Raw genomic sequence first — 19,696 nt, 5'->3', positions numbered from 1 at the left:
AAAATTCTACTTTGGGTTAGGGTTAGCTCTCCATGAATTCGCAGAGCAAAACAGACATCGCCAATGGATTCGGAGCCCATAGGTATGGTTAGGAGGGGTCAGGCCTTTTGAGCCGGACTTATATACATTTCATGGCAAAATACATGGGAAAATCCCATTGGGGAAAATTCTACTTAGGGTTAGGGTTAGCTCTCCATGAATTCGCAGAGCAAAACAGACATCGCCATTGGATTCGGAGCCCATAGGTATGGTTAGGAGGGGTCAGGCCTTTTGAGCCGGACTTATGTACATTTCCAGCAAAAATACATGGGAAAATCATATTGTGGAAAATTCTACTTAGGGTTAGGGTTAGCTCTCCATGAATTCGCACAGCAAAACAGACATCGCCATTGGATTCGGAGCCCATAGGTATGGTTAGGAGGGGTCATGCCTTTTGAGCCGGACCTATATACATTTCATGGCAAAATACATGGGAAAATCCCTTTGGGGAAAATTCTACTTAGGGTTAGGGTTAGCTCTCCATGAATTCGCAGAGCAAAACAGACATCGCCATTGGATTCGGAGCCCATAGGTATGGTTAGGAGGGGTCAGGCCTTTTCAGCCGGACTTATGTACATTTCATGGGAAAATACATGGGAAAATCCCATTGGGGAAAATTCTACTTATGTCCATGAATTTGCAGAGCAAAACGGACATCGCCATTGGATTCGGAGCCCATAGGTATGGTTAGGAGGGGTCAGGCCTTTTGAGCCGGACTTATATACATTTCATGGCAAAATACATGGGAAAATCCCATTGGGGAAAATTCTACTTAGGGTTAGGGTTAGCTCTCCATGAATTCGCAGAGCAAAACAGACATCGCCAATGGATTCGGAGCCCATAGGTATGGTTAGGAGGGGTCAGGCCTTTTGAGCCGGACTTATATACATTTCATGGCAAAATACATGGGAAAATCCCATTGGGGAAAATTCTACTTAGGGTTAGGGTTAGCTCTCCATGAATTCGCAGAGCAAAACAGACATCGCCATTGGATTCGGAGCCCATAGGTATGGTTAGGAGGGGTCAGGCCTTTTGAGCCGGACTTATGTATATTTCCTGCCAAAATACATGGGAAAATCATATTGTGGAAAATTCTACTTAGGGTTAGGGTTAGCTCTCCATGAATTCGCAGAGCAAAATGGACATCGCCATTGGATTCGGAGCCCATTAGTATGGTTAGGAGGGGTCAGGCCTTTTCAGCCGGCCTTATGTACATTTCCTGGGAAAATACATGGGAAAATCCCATTGGGGAAAATTCTACTTAGGGTTACACTTAGCTCTGCATGAATTCGCAGAGGAAAACAGACACCGGCATTGGATTAGGAGCACATAGGTATGGTTAAGAGGGGTCAGGCCTTTTGAGACAGCCTTATGTACATTTCCTGCAAAAATACATGGGAAAATCATATTGTGGAAAATTCTACTTAGGGTTAGGGTTAGCTCTCCATGAATTCGCACAGCAAAACAGACATCGCCATTGGATTCGGAGCCCATAGGTATGGTTAGGAGGGGTCAGGCCTTTTCAGCCGGACTTATGTACATTTCATGGGAAAATACATGGGAAAATCCCATTGGGAAAATTCTACATATGTCTATGAATTTGCAGAGCAAAACGGACATCGCCAATGGATTCGGAGCCCATAGGTATGGTTAGGAGGGGTCAGGCCTTTTGAGCCGGACTTATATACATTTCATGGCAAAATACATGGGAAAATCCCATTGGGGAAAATTCTACTTTGGGTTAGGGTTAGCTCTCCATGAATTCGCACAGCAAAACAGACATCGCCAATGGATTCGGAGCCCATAGGTATGGTTAGGAGGGGTCAGGCCTTTTGAGCCGGACTTATATACATTTCATGGCAAAATACATGGGAAAATCCCATTGGGGAAATTCTACTTAGGGTTAGGGTTAGCTCTCCATGAATTCGCAGAGCAAAACAGACATCGCCATTGGATTCGGAGCCCATAGGTATGGTTAGGAGGGGTCAGGCCTTTTGAGCCGGACTTATGTACATTTCCTGCAAAAATACATGGGAAAATCATATTGTGGAAAATTCTACTTAGGGTTAGGGTTAGCTCTCCATGAATTCGCACAGCAAAACAGACATCGCCATTGGATTCGGAGCCCATAGGTATGGTTAGGAGGGGTCATGCCTTTTGAGCCGGACCTATATACATTTCATGGCAAAATACATGGGAAAATCCCTTTGGGGAAAATTCTACTTAGGGTTAGGGTTAGCTCTCCATGAATTCGCAGAGCAAAACAGACATCGCCATTGGATTCGGAGCCCATAGGTATGGTTAGGAGGGGTCAGGCCTTTTGAGCCGGACTTATATACATTTCATGGCAAAATACATGGGAAAATCCCATTGGGGAAAATTCTACTTAGGGTTAGGGTTAGCTCTCCATGAATTCGCAGAGCAAAACAGACATCGCCATTGGATTCGGAGCCCATAGGTATGGTTAGGAGGGGTCAGGCCTTTTGAGCCGGACTTATGTATATTTCCTGCCAAAATACATGGGAAAATCATATTGTGGAAAATTCTACTTAGGGTTAGGGTTAGCTCTCCATGAATTCGCAGAGCAAAATGGACATCGCCATTGGATTCGGAGCCCATTAGTATGGTTAGGAGGGGTCAGGCCTTTTCAGCCGGCCTTATGTACATTTCCTGGGAAAATACATGGGAAAATCCCATTGGGGAAAATTCTACTTAGGGTTACACTTAGCTCTGCATGAATTCGCAGAGGAAAACAGACACCGGCATTGGATTAGGAGCACATAGGTATGGTTAAGAGGGGTCAGGCCTTTTGAGACAGCCTTATGTACATTTCCTGCAAAAATACATGGGAAAATCATATTGTGGAAAATTCTACTTAGGGTTAGGGTTAGCTCTCCATGAATTCGCACAGCAAAACAGACATCGCCATTGGATTCGGAGCCCATAGGTATGGTTAGGAGGGGTCAGGCCTTTTCAGCCGGACTTATGTACATTTCATGGGAAAATACATGGGAAAATCCCATTGGGAAAATTCTACATATGTCTATGAATTTGCAGAGCAAAACGGACATCGCCAATGGATTCGGAGCCCATAGGTATGGTTAGGAGGGGTCAGGCCTTTTGAGCCGGACTTATATACATTTCATGGCAAAATACATGGGAAAATCCCATTGGGGAAAATTCTACTTTGGGTTAGGGTTAGCTCTCCATGAATTCGCACAGCAAAACAGACATCGCCAATGGATTCGGAGCCCATAGGTATGGTTAGGAGGGGTCAGGCCTTTTGAGCCGGACTTATATACATTTCATGGCAAAATACATGGGAAAATCCCATTGGGGAAATTCTACTTAGGGTTAGGGTTAGCTCTCCATGAATTCGCAGAGCAAAACAGACATCGCCATTGGATTCGGAGCCCATAGGTATGGTTAGGAGGGGTCAGGCCTTTTGAGCCGGACTTATGTACATTTCCTGCAAAAATACATGGGAAAATCATATTGTGGAAAATTCTACTTAGGGTTAGGGTTAGCTCTCCATGAATTCGCACAGCAAAACAGACATCGCCATTGGATTCGGAGCCCATAGGTATGGTTAGGAGGGGTCATGCCTTTTGAGCCGGACCTATATACATTTCATGGCAAAATACATGGGAAAATCCCTTTGGGGAAAATTCTACTTAGGGTTAGGGTTAGCTCTCCATGAATTCGCAGAGCAAAACAGACATCGCCATTGGATTCGGAGCCCATAGGTATGGTTAGGAGGGGTCAGGCCTTTTGAGCCGGACTTATGTACATTTCATGGGAAAATACATGGGAAAATCCCATTGGGGAAAATTCTACTTATGTCCATGAATTTGCAGAGCAAAACGGACATCGCCAATGGATTCGGAGCCCATAGGTATGGTTAGGAGGGGTCAGGCCTTTTGAGCCGGACTTATATACATTTCATGGCAAAATACATGGGAAAATCCCATTGGGGAAAATTCTACTTAGGGTTAGGGTTAGCTCTCCATGAATTCGCAGAGCAAAACAGACATCGCCAATGGATTCGGAGCCCATAGGTATGGTTAGGAGGGGTCAGGCCTTTTGAGCCGGACTTATATACATTTCATGGCAAAATACATGGGAAAATCCCATTGGGGAAAATTCTACTTAGGGTTAGGGTTAGCTCTCCATGAATTCGCAGAGCAAAACAGACATCGCCATTGGATTCGGAGCCCATAGGTATGGTTAGGAGGGGTCAGGCATTTTGAGCCGGACTTATGTATATTTCCTGCCAAAATACATGGGAAAATCATATTGTGGAAAATTCTACTTAGGGTTAGGGTTAGCTCTCCATGAATTCGCAGAGCAAAATGGACATCGCCATTGGATTCGGAGCCCATTAGTATGGTTAGGAGGGGTCAGGCCTTTTCAGCCGGCCTTATGTACATTTCCTGGGAAAATACATGGGAAAATCCCATTGGGGAAAATTCTACTTAGGGTTACACTTAGCTCTGCATGAATTCACAGAGCAAAATAGACACCGGCATTGGATTCGGAGCCCATTGGTATGGTTAGGAGGGGTCAGGCCTTTTGAGCTGGACCTATATACATTTCATGGCAAAATACATGGGAAAATCCCTTTGGGGAAAATTCTACTTATGTCCATGAATTCGCAGAGCAAAACAGACATCGCCATTGGATTCGGAGCCTATAGGTATGGTTAGGAGGGGTCATGCCTTTTCAGCCGGCCTTATGTACATTTCCTGGAAAAATACATGGGAAAATCCCATTGGGGAAAATTCTACTTAGGCTTAGGTTTAGCTCTCCATGAATTCGCAGAGCAAAATAGACACCGCTATTCGGAGCCCATTGGTATCGTTAGGAGGGGTCAGGCCTTTTCAGCCGGCCTTATGTACATTTCCTGGGAAAATACATGGGAAAATCCCATTGGGGAAAATTCTACTTAGGGTTACACTTAGCTCTGCATGAATTCACAGAGCAAAATAGACACCGGCATTGGATTCGGAGCCCATTGGTATGGTTAGGAGGGGTCAGGCCTTTTGAGCTGGACCTATATACATTTCATGGCAAAATACATGGGAAAATCCCTTTGGGGAAAATTCTACTTATGTCCATGAATTCGCAGAGCAAAACAGACATCGCCATTGGATTCGGAGCCTATAGGTATGGTTAGGAGGGGTCATGCCTTTTCAGCCGGCCTTATGTACATTTCCTGGAAAAATACATGGGAAAATCCCATTGGGGAAAATTCTACTTAGGCTTAGGTTTAGCTCTCCATGAATTCGCAGAGCAAAATAGACACCGCTATTCGGAGCCCATTGGTATCGTTAGGAGGAGTCAGGCCTTTTCAGCCGGACTTATGTACATTTCATGGGAAAATACATGGAAAAATCCCAGTGGGGAAAATTCTACTTTGGGTTAGGGTTAGCTCTCCATGAATTCGCAGAGCAAAACAGACATCGCCATTGGATTTGGAGCCCATTAGTATGGTTAGGAGGGGTCAGGCCTTTTCAGCCGGCCATATGTACATTTCCTGGGAAAATACATGGGAAAATCCCATTGGGGAAAATTCTACTTAGGGTTACACTTAGCTCTGCATGAATTCGCAGACCAAAACAGACACCGGCATTGGATTCGGAGCACATAGGTATGGTTAGGAGGGGTCAGGCCTTTTGAGCCGGACTTATGTATATTTCCTGCCAAAATACATGGGAAAATCATATTGTGGAAAATTCTACTTAGGGTTAGGGTTAGCTCTCCATGAATTCGCAGAGCAAAATGGACATCGCCATTGGATTCGGAGCCCATTAGTATGGTTAGGAGGGGTCAGGCCTTTTCAGCCGGCCTTATGTACATTTCCTGGGAAAATACATGGGAAAATCCCATTGGGGAAAATTCTACTTAGGGTTACACTTAGTTCTGCATGAATTCGCAGACCAAAACAGACACCGGCATTGGATTCGGAGCACATAGGTATGGTTAGGAGGGGTCAGGCCTTTTGAGCCAGCCTTATGTACATTTCCTGCAAAAATACATGGTAAAATCCCATTGGGGAAAATTCTACTTAGAGTTAGCTCTCCATGAATTAGCAGAGCAAAACAGACACCGCGATTGGATTCGGTGCCCATAGGTAATGGTTAGGAGGGGTCAGGCCTTTTGAGCCAGCCTTATCTACATTTCATGGCAAAATACATGGGAAAATCCCATTGGGGAAAATTCTACTTAGGGTTAGGGTTAGCTCTCCATGAATTCGCAGAGCAAAACAGACATCGCCATTGGATTCGGAGCCCATAGGTATGGTTAGGAGGGGTCAGGCCTTTTGAGTCGGACTTATGTACATTTCATGGCAAAATACATGGGAAAATCCCATTGGGGAAAATTCTACTTAGGCTTAGGTTTAGCTCTCCATGAATTCGCAGAGCAAAATAGACACCGCTATTCGGAGCCCATTGGTATCGTTAGGAGGAGTCAGGTCTTTTCAGCCGGACTTATGTACATTTCATGGGAAAATACATGGAAAAATCCCAGTGGGGAAAATTCTACTTAGGGTTAGGGCTAGCTCTCCATGAATTCGCAGAGCAAAATGGACATCGCCATTGGATTCGGAGCCCATAGGTATGGTTAGGAGGGGTGAGGCCTTTTCAGCCGGACTTATGTACATTTCATGGGAAAATACATGGGAAAATCCCATTGCGGAAAATTCTACTTAGGGTTAGGGTTAGCTCTCCATGAATTCGCAGAGCAAAACAGACAACGCCATTGGATTTGGAACCCATTAGTATGGTTAGGAGGGGTCAGGCCTTTTCAGCCGGCCTTATGTACATTTCCTGGGAAAATACATGGGAAAATCCCATTGGGGAAAATTCTACTTAGGGTTAGAGTTAGCTCTCCATGAATTCGCAGAGCAAAACAGACATCGCCATTGGATTCGGAGCCCATAGGTATGGTTAGGAGGGGTCAGGCCTTTTGAGCCAGACTTATGTATATTTCCTGCCAAAATACAAGGGAAAATCATATTGTGGAAAATTCTACTTAGGGTTAGGGTTAGCTCTCCATGAATTCGCACAGCAAAACAGACATCGCCATTGGATTCGGAGCCCATTAGTATGGTTAGGAGGGGTCAGGCCTTTTCAGCCGGCCTTATGTACATTTCCTGGGAAAATACATGGGAAAATCCCATTGGGGAAAATTCTACTTATGTCTATGGATTTGCAGAGCAAACCGACATCGCCATTGGATTCGGAGCCCATAGGTATGGTTAGGAGGGGTCATGCCTTTTGAGCCGGACTTATATACATTTCATGGCAAAATACATGGGAAAATCCCATTGGGGAAAATTCTACTTAGGGTTAGGGTTAGCTCTCCATGAATTCGCAGAGCAAAACAGACATCGCCATTGGATTCGGAGCCCATAGGTATGGTTAGGAGGGGTCAGGCCTTTTGAGCCGGACTTATGTATATTTCCTGCCAAAATACATGGGAAAATCATATTGTGGAAAATTCTACTTAGGGTTAGGGTTAGCTCTCCATGAATTCGCACAGCAAAACAGACATCGCCATTGGATTCGGAGCCCATTAGTATGGTTAGGAGGGGTCAGGCCTTTTCAGCCGGCCTTATGTACATTTCCTGGGAAAATACATGGGAAAATCCCATTGGGGAAAATTCTACTTATGTCCATGAATTTGCAGAGCAAAACGGACATCCCCATTGGATTCGGAGCCCATAGGTATGGTTAGGAGGGGTCATGCCTTTTGAGCCGGACTTATATACATTACATGGCAAAATACATGGGAAAATTCCATTGGGGAAAATTCTACTTAGGGTTAGGGTTAGCTCTCCATGAATTCGCAGAGCAAAACAGAGATCGCCATTGGATTCGGAGCCCATAGGTATGGTTAGGAGGGGTCAGGCCTTTTGAGCCAGCCTTATGTACATTTCCTGCAAAAATACATGGGAAAATCATATTGTGGAAAATTCTACTTAGGGTTAGGGTTAGCTCTCCATGAATTCGCACAGCAAAACAGACATCGCCATTGGATTCGGAGCCCATAGGTATGGTTAGGAGGGGTCATGCCTTTTGAGCCGGACTTATGTACATTTCATGGCAAAATACATGGGAAAATCCCATTGGGGAAAATTCTACTTAGGGTTAGGGTTAGCTCTCCATGAATTCGCAGAGCAAAACAGACATCGCCATTGGATTCGGAGCCCATAGGTATGGTTAGGAGGGGTCAGGCCTTTTGAGTCGGACTTATGTACATTTCATGGCAAAATACATGGGAAAATCCCATTGGGGAAAATTCTACTTAGGCTTAGGTTTAGCTCTCCATGAATTCGCAGAGCAAAATAGACACCGCTATTCGGAGCCCATTGGTATCGTTAGGAGGAGTCAGGCCTTTTCAGCCGGACTTATGTACATTTCATGGGAAAATACATGGAAAAATCCCAGTGGGGAAAATTCTACTTAGGGTTAGGGCTAGCTCTCCATGAATTCGCAGAGCAAAATGGACATCGCCATTGGATTCGGAGCCCATAGGTATGGTTAGGAGGGGTGAGGCCTTTTCAGCCGGACTTATGTACATTTCATGGGAAAATACATGGGAAAATCCCATTGCGGAAAATTCTACTTAGGGTTAGGGTTAGCTCTCCATGAATTCGCAGAGCAAAACAGACAACGCCATTGGATTTGGAGCCCATTAGTATGGTTAGGAGGGGTCAGGCCTTTTCAGCCGGCCTTATGTACATTTCCTGGGAAAATACATGGGAAAATCCCATTGGGGAAAATTCTACTTAGGGTTAGAGTTAGCTCTCCATGAATTCGCAGAGCAAAACAGACATCGCCATTGGATTCGGAGCCCATAGGTATGGTTAGGAGGGGTCAGGCCTTTTGAGCCAGACTTATGTATATTTCCTGCCAAAATACAAGGGAAAATCATATTGTGGAAAATTCTACTTAGGGTTAGGGTTAGCTCTCCATGAATTCGCACAGCAAAACAGACATCGCCATTGGATTCGGAGCCCATTAGTATGGTTAGGAGGGGTCAGGCCTTTTCAGCCGGCCTTATGTACATTTCCTGGGAAAATACATGGGAAAATCCCATTGGGGAAAATTCTACTTATGTCTATGAATTTGCAGAGCAAAACGGACATCGCCATTGGATTCGGAGCCCATAGGTATGGTTAGGAGGGGTCATGCCTTTTGAGCCGGACTTATATACATTTCATGGCAAAATACATGGGAAAATCCCATTGGGGAAAATTCTACTTAGGGTTAGGGTTAGCTCTCCATGAATTCGCAGAGCAAAACAGACATCGCCATTGGATTCGGAGCCCATAGGTATGGTTAGGAGGGGTCAGGCCTTTTGAGCCGGACTTATGTATATTTCCTGCCAAAATACATGGGAAAATCATATTGTGGAAAATTCTACTTAGGGTTAGGGTTAGCTCTCCATGAATTCGCACAGCAAAACAGACATCGCCATTGGATTCGGAGCCCATTAGTATGGTTAGGAGGGGTCAGGCCTTTTCAGCCGGCCTTATGTACATTTCCTGGGAAAATACATGGGAAAATCCCATTGGGGAAAATTCTACTTATGTCCATGAATTTGCAGAGCAAAACGGACATCCCCATTGGATTCGGAGCCCATAGGTATGGTTAGGAGGGGTCATGCCTTTTGAGCCGGACTTATATACATTTCATGGCAAAATACATGGGAAAATTCCATTGGGGAAAATTCTACTTAGGGTTAGGGTTAGCTCTCCATGAATTCGCAGAGCAAAACAGACATCGCCATTGGATTCGGAGCCCATAGGTATGGTTAGGAGGGGTCAGGCCTTTTGAGCCGGACTTATGTATATTTCCTGCCAAAATACATGGGAAAATCATATTGTGGAAAATTCTACTTAGGGTTAGGGTTAGCTCTCCATGAATTCGCAGAGCAAAACAGACATCGCCATTGGATTCGGAGCCCATTGGTATGGTTAGGAGGGGTCAGGCCTTTTGAGCCAGCCTTATGTATATTTCCTGCCAAAATACATGGGAAAATCATATTGTGGAAAATTCTACTTAGGGTTACGCTTAGCTCTGCATGAATTCGCAGAGCAAAACAGACACCGGCATTGGATTCGGTGCCCATAGGTATGGTTAGGAGGGGTCAGGCCTTTTGAGCCGGACTTATGTACATTTCATGGGAAAATACATGGGAAAATCCCATTGGGGAAAATTCTACTTATGTCTATGAATTTGCAGAGCAAAACGGACATCGCCATTGGATTCAGAGCCCATAGGTATGGTTAGGAGGGGTCATGCCTTTTGAGCCGGACTTATATACATTTCATGGCAAAATACATGGGAAAATCCCATTGGGGAAAATTCTACTTTGGGTTAGGGTTAGCTCTCCATGAATTCGCAGAGCAAAACAGACATCGCCAATGGATTCGGAGCCCATAGGTATGGTTAGGAGGGGTCAGGCCTTTTGCGCCGGACTTATATACATTTAATGGCAAAATACATGGGAAAATCCCATTGGGGAAAATTCTACTTAGGGTTAGGGTTAGCTCTCCATGAATTCGCAGAGCAAAACAGACATCGCCATTGGATTCGGAGCCCATAGGTATGGTTAGGAGGGGTCAGGCCTTTTGAGCCGGACTTATGTATATTTCATGGCAAAATACATGGGAAAATCATATTGTGGAAAATTCTACTTAGGGTTAGGGTTAGCTCTCCATGAATTCGCAGAGCAAAACAGACATCGCCATTGGATTCGGAGCCCATAGGTATGGTTAGGAGGGGTCAGGCCTTTTGAGCCGGACTTATGTATATTTCCTGCCAAAATACATGGGAAAATCATATTGTGGAAAATTCTACTTAGGGTTAGGGTTAGCTCTCCATGAATTCGCAGAGCAAAACAGACATCGCCATTGGATTCGGAGCCCATTGGTATGGTTAGGAGGGGTCAGGCCTTTTGAGCCAGCCTTATGTATATTTCCTGCCAAAATACATGGGAAAATCATATTGTGGAAAATTCTACTTAGGGTTACGCTTAGCTCTGCATGAATTCGCAGAGCAAAACAGACACCGGCATTGGATTCGGTGCCCATAGGTATGGTTAGGAGGGGTCAGGCCTTTTGAGCCAGACTTATGTATATTTCCTGCCAAAATACAAGGGAAAATCATATTGTGGAAAATTCTACTTAGGGTTAGGGTTAGCTCTCCATGAATTCGCACAGCAAAACAGACATCGCCATTGGATTCGGAGCCCATTAGTATGGTTAGGAGGGGTCAGGCCTTTTCAGCCGGCCTTATGTACATTTCCTGGGAAAATACATGGGAAAATCCCATTGGGGAAAATTCTACTTATGTCTATGAATTTGCAGAGCAAAACGGACATCGCCATTGGATTCGGAGCCCATAGGTATGGTTAGGAGGGGTCATGCCTTTTGAGCCGGACTTATATACATTTCATGGCAAAATACATGGGAAAATCCCATTGGGGAAAATTCTACTTAGGGTTAGGGTTAGCTCTCCATGAATTCGCAGAGCAAAACAGACATCGCCATTGGATTCGGAGCCCATAGGTATGGTTAGGAGGGGTCAGGCCTTTTGAGCCGGACTTATGTATATTTCCTGCCAAAATACATGGGAAAATCATATTGTGGAAAATTCTACTTACGGTTAGGGTTAGCTCTCCATGAATTCGCACAGCAAAACAGACATCGCCATTGGATTCGGAGCCCATTAGTATGGTTAGGAGGGGTCAGGCCTTTTCAGCCGGCCTTATGTACATTTCCTGGGAAAATACATGGGAAAATCCCATTGGGGAAAATTCTACTTATGTCCATGAATTTGCAGAGCAAAACGGACATCCCCATTGGATTCGGAGCCCATAGGTATGGTTAGGAGGGGTCATGCCTTTTGAGCCGGACTTATATACATTACATGGCAAAATACATGGGAAAATTCCATTGGGGAAAATTCTACTTAGGGTTAGGGTTAGCTCTCCATGAATTCGCAGAGCAAAACAGAGATCGCCATTGGATTCGGAGCCCATAGGTATGGTTAGGAGGGGTCAGGCCTTTTGAGCCAGCCTTATGTACATTTCCTGCAAAAATACATGGGAAAATCATATTGTGGAAAATTCTACTTAGGGTTAGGGTTAGCTCTCCATGAATTCGCACAGCAAAACAGACATCGCCATTGGATTCGGAGCCCATAGGTATGGTTAGGAGGGGTCATGCCTTTTGAGCCGGACTTATGTACATTTCATGGCAAAATACATGGGAAAATCCCATTGGGGAAAATTCTACTTAGGGTTAGGGTTAGCTCTCCATGAATTCGCAGAGCAAAACAGACATCGCCATTGGATTCGGAGCCCATAGGTATGGTTAGGAGGGGTCAGGCCTTTTGAGTCGGACTTATGTACATTTCATGGCAAAATACATGGGAAAATCCCATTGGGGAAAATTCTACTTAGGCTTAGGTTTAGCTCTCCATGAATTCGCAGAGCAAAATAGACACCGCTATTCGGAGCCCATTGGTATCGTTAGGAGGAGTCAGGCCTTTTCAGCCGGACTTATGTACATTTCATGGGAAAATACATGGAAAAATCCCAGTGGGGAAAATTCTACTTAGGGTTAGGGCTAGCTCTCCATGAATTCGCAGAGCAAAATGGACATCGCCATTGGATTCGGAGCCCATAGGTATGGTTAGGAGGGGTGAGGCCTTTTCAGCCGGACTTATGTACATTTCATGGGAAAATACATGGGAAAATCCCATTGCGGAAAATTCTACTTAGGGTTAGGGTTAGCTCTCCATGAATTCGCAGAGCAAAACAGACAACGCCATTGGATTTGGAGCCCATTAGTATGGTTAGGAGGGGTCAGGCCTTTTCAGCCGGCCTTATGTACATTTCCTGGGAAAATACATGGGAAAATCCCATTGGGGAAAATTCTACTTAGGGTTAGAGTTAGCTCTCCATGAATTCGCAGAGCAAAACAGACATCGCCATTGGATTCGGAGCCCATAGGTATGGTTAGGAGGGGTCAGGCCTTTTGAGCCAGACTTATGTATATTTCCTGCCAAAATACAAGGGAAAATCATATTGTGGAAAATTCTACTTAGGGTTAGGGTTAGCTCTCCATGAATTCGCACAGCAAAACAGACATCGCCATTGGATTCGGAGCCCATTAGTATGGTTAGGAGGGGTCAGGCCTTTTCAGCCGGCCTTATGTACATTTCCTGGGAAAATACATGGGAAAATCCCATTGGGGAAAATTCTACTTATGTCTATGAATTTGCAGAGCAAAACGGACATCGCCATTGGATTCGGAGCCCATAGGTATGGTTAGGAGGGGTCATGCCTTTTGAGCCGGACTTATATACATTTCATGGCAAAATACATGGGAAAATCCCATTGGGGAAAATTCTACTTAGGGTTAGGGTTAGCTCTCCATGAATTCGCAGAGCAAAACAGACATCGCCATTGGATTCGGAGCCCATAGGTATGGTTAGGAGGGGTCAGGCCTTTTGAGCCGGACTTATGTATATTTCCTGCCAAAATACATGGGAAAATCATATTGTGGAAAATTCTACTTAGGGTTAGGGTTAGCTCTCCATGAATTCGCACAGCAAAACAGACATCGCCATTGGATTCGGAGCCCATTAGTATGGTTAGGAGGGGTCAGGCCTTTTCAGCCGGCCTTATGTACATTTCCTGGGAAAATACATGGGAAAATCCCATTGGGGAAAATTCTACTTATGTCCATGAATTTGCAGAGCAAAACGGACATCCCCATTGGATTCGGAGCCCATAGGTATGGTTAGGAGGGGTCATGCCTTTTGAGCCGGACTTATATACATTTCATGGCAAAATACATGGGAAAATTCCATTGGGGAAAATTCTACTTAGGGTTAGGGTTAGCTCTCCATGAATTCGCAGAGCAAAACAGACATCGCCATTGGATTCGGAGCCCATAGGTATGGTTAGGAGGGGTCAGGCCTTTTGAGCCGGACTTATGTATATTTCCTGCCAAAATACATGGGAAAATCATATTGTGGAAAATTCTACTTAGGGTTAGGGTTAGCTCTCCATGAATTCGCAGAGCAAAACAGACATCGCCATTGGATTCGGAGCCCATTGGTATGGTTAGGAGGGGTCAGGCCTTTTGAGCCAGCCTTATGTATATTTCCTGCCAAAATACATGGGAAAATCATATTGTGGAAAATTCTACTTAGGGTTACGCTTAGCTCTGCATGAATTCGCAGAGCAAAACAGACACCGGCATTGGATTCGGTGCCCATAGGTATGGTTAGGAGGGGTCAGGCCTTTTGAGCCGGACTTATGTACATTTCATGGGAAAATACATGGGAAAATCCCATTGGGGAAAATTCTACTTATGTCTATGAATTTGCAGAGCAAAACGGACATCGCCATTGGATTCAGAGCCCATAGGTATGGTTAGGAGGGGTCATGCCTTTTGAGCCGGACTTATATACATTTCATGGCAAAATACATGGGAAAATCCCATTGGGGAAAATTCTACTTTGGGTTAGGCTTAGCTCTCCATGAATTCGCAGAGCAAAACAGACATCGCCAATGGATTCGGAGCCCATAGGTATGGTTAGGAGGGGTCAGGCCTTTTGCGCCGGACTTATATACATTTAATGGCAAAATACATGGGAAAATCCCATTGGGGAAAATTCTACTTAGGGTTAGGGTTAGCTCTCCATGAATTCGCAGAGCAAAACAGACATCGCCATTGGATTCGGAGCCCATAGGTATGGTTAGGAGGGGTCAGGCCTTTTGAGCCGGACTTATGTATATTTCATGGCAAAATACATGGGAAAATCATATTGTGGAAAATTCTACTTAGGGTTAGGGTTAGCTCTCCATGAATTCGCAGAGCAAAACAGACATCGCCATTGGATTCGGAGCCAATAGGTATGGTTAGGAGGGGTCAGGCCTTTTGAGCCGGACTTATGTATATTTCCTGCCAAAATACATGGGAAAATCATATTGTGGAAAATTCTACTTAGGGTTAGGGTTAGCTCTCCATGAATTCGCAGAGCAAAACAGACATCGCCATTGGATTCGGAGCCCATTGGTATGGTTAGGAGGGGTCAGGCCTTTTGAGCCAGCCTTATGTATATTTCCTGCCAAAATACATGGGAAAATCATATTGTGGAAAATTCTACTTAGGGTTACGCTTAGCTCTGCATGAATTCGCAGAGCAAAACAGACACCGGCATTGGATTCGGTGCCCATAGGTATGGTTAGGAGGGGTCAGGCCTTTTGAGCCAGACTTATGTATATTTCCTGCCAAAATACAAGGGAAAATCATATTGTGGAAAATTCTACTTAGGGTTAGGGTTAGCTCTCCATGAATTCGCACAGCAAAACAGACATCGCCATTGGATTCGGAGCCCATTAGTATGGTTAGTAGGGGTCAGGCCTTTTCAGCCGGCCTTATGTACATTTCCTGGGAAAATACATGGGAAAATCCCATTGGGGAAAATTCTACTTATGTCTATGAATTTGCAGAGCAAAACGGACATCGCCATTGGATTCGGAGCCCATAGGTATGGTTAGGAGGGGTCATGCCTTTTGAGCCGGACTTATATACATTTCATGGCAAAATACATGGGAAAATCCCATTGGGGAAAATTCTACTTAGGGTTAGGGTTAGCTCTCCATGAATTCGCAGAGCAAAACAGACATCGCCATTGGATTCGGAGCCCATAGGTATGGTTAGGAGGGGTCAGGCCTTTTGAGCCGGACTTATGTATATTTCCTGCCAAAATACATGGGAAAATCATATTGTGGAAAATTCTACTTAGGGTTAGGGTTAGCTCTCCATGAATTCGCACAGCAAAACAGACATCGCCATTGGATTCGGAGCCCATTAGTATGGTTAGGAGGGGTCAGGCCTTTTCAGCCGGCCTTATGTACATTTCCTGGGAAAATACATGGGAAAATCCCATTGGGGAAAATTCTACTTATGTCCATGAATTTGCAGAGCAAAACGGACATCCCCATTGGATTCGGAGCCCATAGGTATGGTTAGGAGGGGTCATGCCTTTTGAGCCGGACTTATATACATTACATGGCAAAATACATGGGAAAATTCCATTGGGGAAAATTCTACTTAGGGTTAGGGTTAGCTCTCCATGAATTCGCAGAGCAAAACAGAGATCGCCATTGGATTCGGAGCCCATAGGTATGGTTAGGAGGGGTCAGGCCTTTTGAGCCAGCCTTATGTACATTTCCTGCAAAAATACATGGGAAAATCATATTGTGGAAAATTCTACTTAGGGTTAGGGTTAGCTCTCCATGAATTCGCACAGCAAAACAGACATCGCCATTGGATTCGGAGCCCATAGGTATGGTTAGGAGGGGTCATGCCTTTTGAGCCGGACTTATGTACATTTCATGGCAAAATACATGGGAAAATCCCATTGGGGAAAATTCTACTTAGGGTTAGGGTTAGCTCTCCATGAATTCGCAGAGCAAAACAGACATCGCCATTGGATTCGGAGCCCATAGGTATGGTTAGGAGGGGTCAGGCCTTTTGAGTCGGACTTATGTACATTTCATGGCAAAATACATGGGAAAATCCCATTGGGGAAAATTCTACTTAGGCTTAGGTTTAGCTCTCCATGAATTCGCAGAGCAAAATAGACACCGCTATTCGGAGCCCATTGGTATCGTTAGGAGGAGTCAGGCCTTTTCAGCCGGACTTATGTACATTTCATGGGAAAATACATGGAAAAATCCCAGTGGGGAAAATTCTACTTAGGGTTAGGGCTAGCTCTCCATGAATTCGCAGAGCAAAATGGACATCGCCATTGGATTCGGAGCCCATAGGTATGGTTAGGAGGGGTGAGGCCTTTTCAGCCGGACTTATGTACATTTCATGGGAAAATACATGGGAAAATCCCATTGCGGAAAATTCTACTTAGGGTTAGGGTTAGCTCTCCATGAATTCGCAGAGCAAAACAGACAACGCCATTGGATTTGGAGCCCATTAGTATGGTTAGGAGGGGTCAGGCCTTTTCAGCCGGCCTTATGTACATTTCCTGGGAAAATACATGGGAAAATCCCATTGGGGAAAATTCTACTTAGGGTTAGAGTTAGCTCTCCATGAATTCGCAGAGCAAAACAGACATCGCCATTGGATTCGGAGCCCATAGGTATGGTTAGGAGGGGTCAGGCCTTTTGAGCCAGACTTATGTATATTTCCTGCCAAAATACAAGGGAAAATCATATTGTGGAAAATTCTACTTAGGGTTAGGGTTAGCTCTCCATGAATTCGCACAGCAAAACAGACATCGCCATTGGATTCGGAGCCCATTAGTATGGTTAGGAGGGGTCAGGCCTTTTCAGCCGGCCTTATGTACATTTCCTGGGAAAATACATGGGAAAATCCCATTGGGGAAAATTCTACTTATGTCTATGAATTTGCAGAGCAAAACGGACATCGCCATTGGATTCGGAGCCCATAGGTATGGTTAGGAGGGGTCATGCCTTTTGAGCCGGACTTATATACATTTCATGGCAAAATACATGGGAAAATCCCATTGGGGAAAATTCTACTTAGGGTTAGGGTTAGCTCTCCATGAATTCGCAGAGCAAAACAGACATCGCCATTGGATTCGGAGCCCATAGGTATGGTTAGGAGGGGTCAGGCCTTTTGAGCCGGACTTATGTATATTTCCTGCCAAAATACATGGGAAAATCATATTGTGGAAAATTCTACTTAGGGTTAGGGTTAGCTCTCCATGAATTCGCACAGCAAAACAGACATCGCCATTGGATTCGGAGCCCATTAGTATGGTTAGGAGGGGTCAGGCCTTTTCAGCCGGCCTTATGTACATTTCCTGGGAAAATACATGGGAAAATCCCATTGGGGAAAATTCTACTTATGTCCATGAATTTGCAGAGCAAAACGGACATCCCCATTGGATTCGGAGCCCATAGGTATGGTTAGGAGGGGTCATGCCTTTTGAGCCGGACTTATATACATTTCATGGCAAAATACATGGGAAAATTCCATTGGGGAAAATTCTACTTAGGGTTAGGGTTAGCTCTCCATGAATTCGCAGAGCAAAACAGACATCGCCATTGGATTCGGAGCCCATAGGTATGGTTAGGAGGGGTCAGGCCTTTTGAGCCGGACTTATGTATATTTCCTGCCAAAATACATGGGAAAATCATATTGTGGAAAATTCTACTTAGGGTTAGGGTTAGCTCTCCATGAATTCGCAGAGCAAAACAGACATCGCCATTGGATTCGGAGCCCATTGGTATGGTTAGGAGGGGTCAGGCCTTTTGAGCCAGCCTTATGTATATTTCCTGCCAAAATACATGGGAAAATCATATTGTGGAAAATTCTACTTAGGGTTACGCTTAGCTCTGCATGAATTCGCAGAGCAAAACAGACACCGGCATTGGATTCGGTGCCCATAGGTATGGTTAGGAGGGGTCAGGCCTTTTGAGCCGGACTTATGTACATTTCATGGGAAAATACATGGGAAAATCCCATTGGGGAAAATTCTACTTATGTCTATGAATTTGCAGAGCAAAACGGACATCGCCATTGGATTCAGAGCCCATAGGTATGGTTAGGAGGGGTCATGCCTTTTGAGCCGGACTTATATACATTTCATGGCAAAATACATGGGAAAATCCCATTGGGGAAAATTCTACTTTGGGTTAGGGTTAGCTCTCCATGAATTCGCAGAGCAAAACAGACATCGCCAATGGATTCGGAGCCCATAGGTATGGTTAGGAGGGGTCAGGCCTTTTGCGCCGGACTTATATACATTTAATGGCAAAATACATGGGAAAATCCCATTGGGGAAAATTCTACTTAGGGTTAGGGTTAGCTCTCCATGAATTCGCAGAGCAAAACAGACATCGCCATTGGATTCGGAGCCCATAGGTATGGTTAGGAGGGGTCAGGCCTTTTGAGCCGGACTTATGTATATTTCATGGCAAAATACATGGGAAAATCATATTGTGGAAAATTCTACTTAGGGTTAGGGTTAGCTCTCCATGAATTCGCAGAGCAAAACAGACATCGCCATTGGATTCGGAGCCCATAGGTATGGTTAGGAGGGGTCAGGCCTTTTGAGCCGGACTTATGTATATTTCCTGCCAAAATACATGGGAAAATCATATTGTGGAAAATTCTACTTAGGGTTAGGGTTAGCTCTCCATGAATTCGCAGAGCAAAACAGACATCGCCATTGGATTCGGAGCCCATTGGTATGGTTAGGAGGGGTCAGGCCTTTTGAGCCAGCCTTATGTATCTTTCCTGCCAAAATACATGGGAAAATCATATTGTGGAAAATTCTACTTAGGGTTACGCTTAGCTCTGCATGAATTCGCAGAGCAAAACAGACACCGGCATTGGATTCGGTGCCCATAGGTATGGTTAGGAGGGGTCAGGCCTTTTGAGCCGGACTTATGTACATTTCATGGGAAAATACATGGGAAAATCCCATTGGGGAAAATTCTACTTATGTCTATGAATTTGCAGAGCAAAACGGACATCGCCATTGGATTCAGAGCCCATAGGTATGGTTAGGAGGGGTCATGCCTTTTGAGCCGGACTTATATACATTTCATGGCAAAATACATGGGAAAATCCCAT

This window comes from Natrix helvetica, assembly GCF_964273705.1.
Source record: "Natrix helvetica genome assembly, chromosome: 7".
NCBI lineage: Eukaryota > Metazoa > Chordata > Lepidosauria > Squamata > Natricidae > Natrix > Natrix helvetica.
This window is presented reverse-complemented; position numbering follows the sequence as displayed.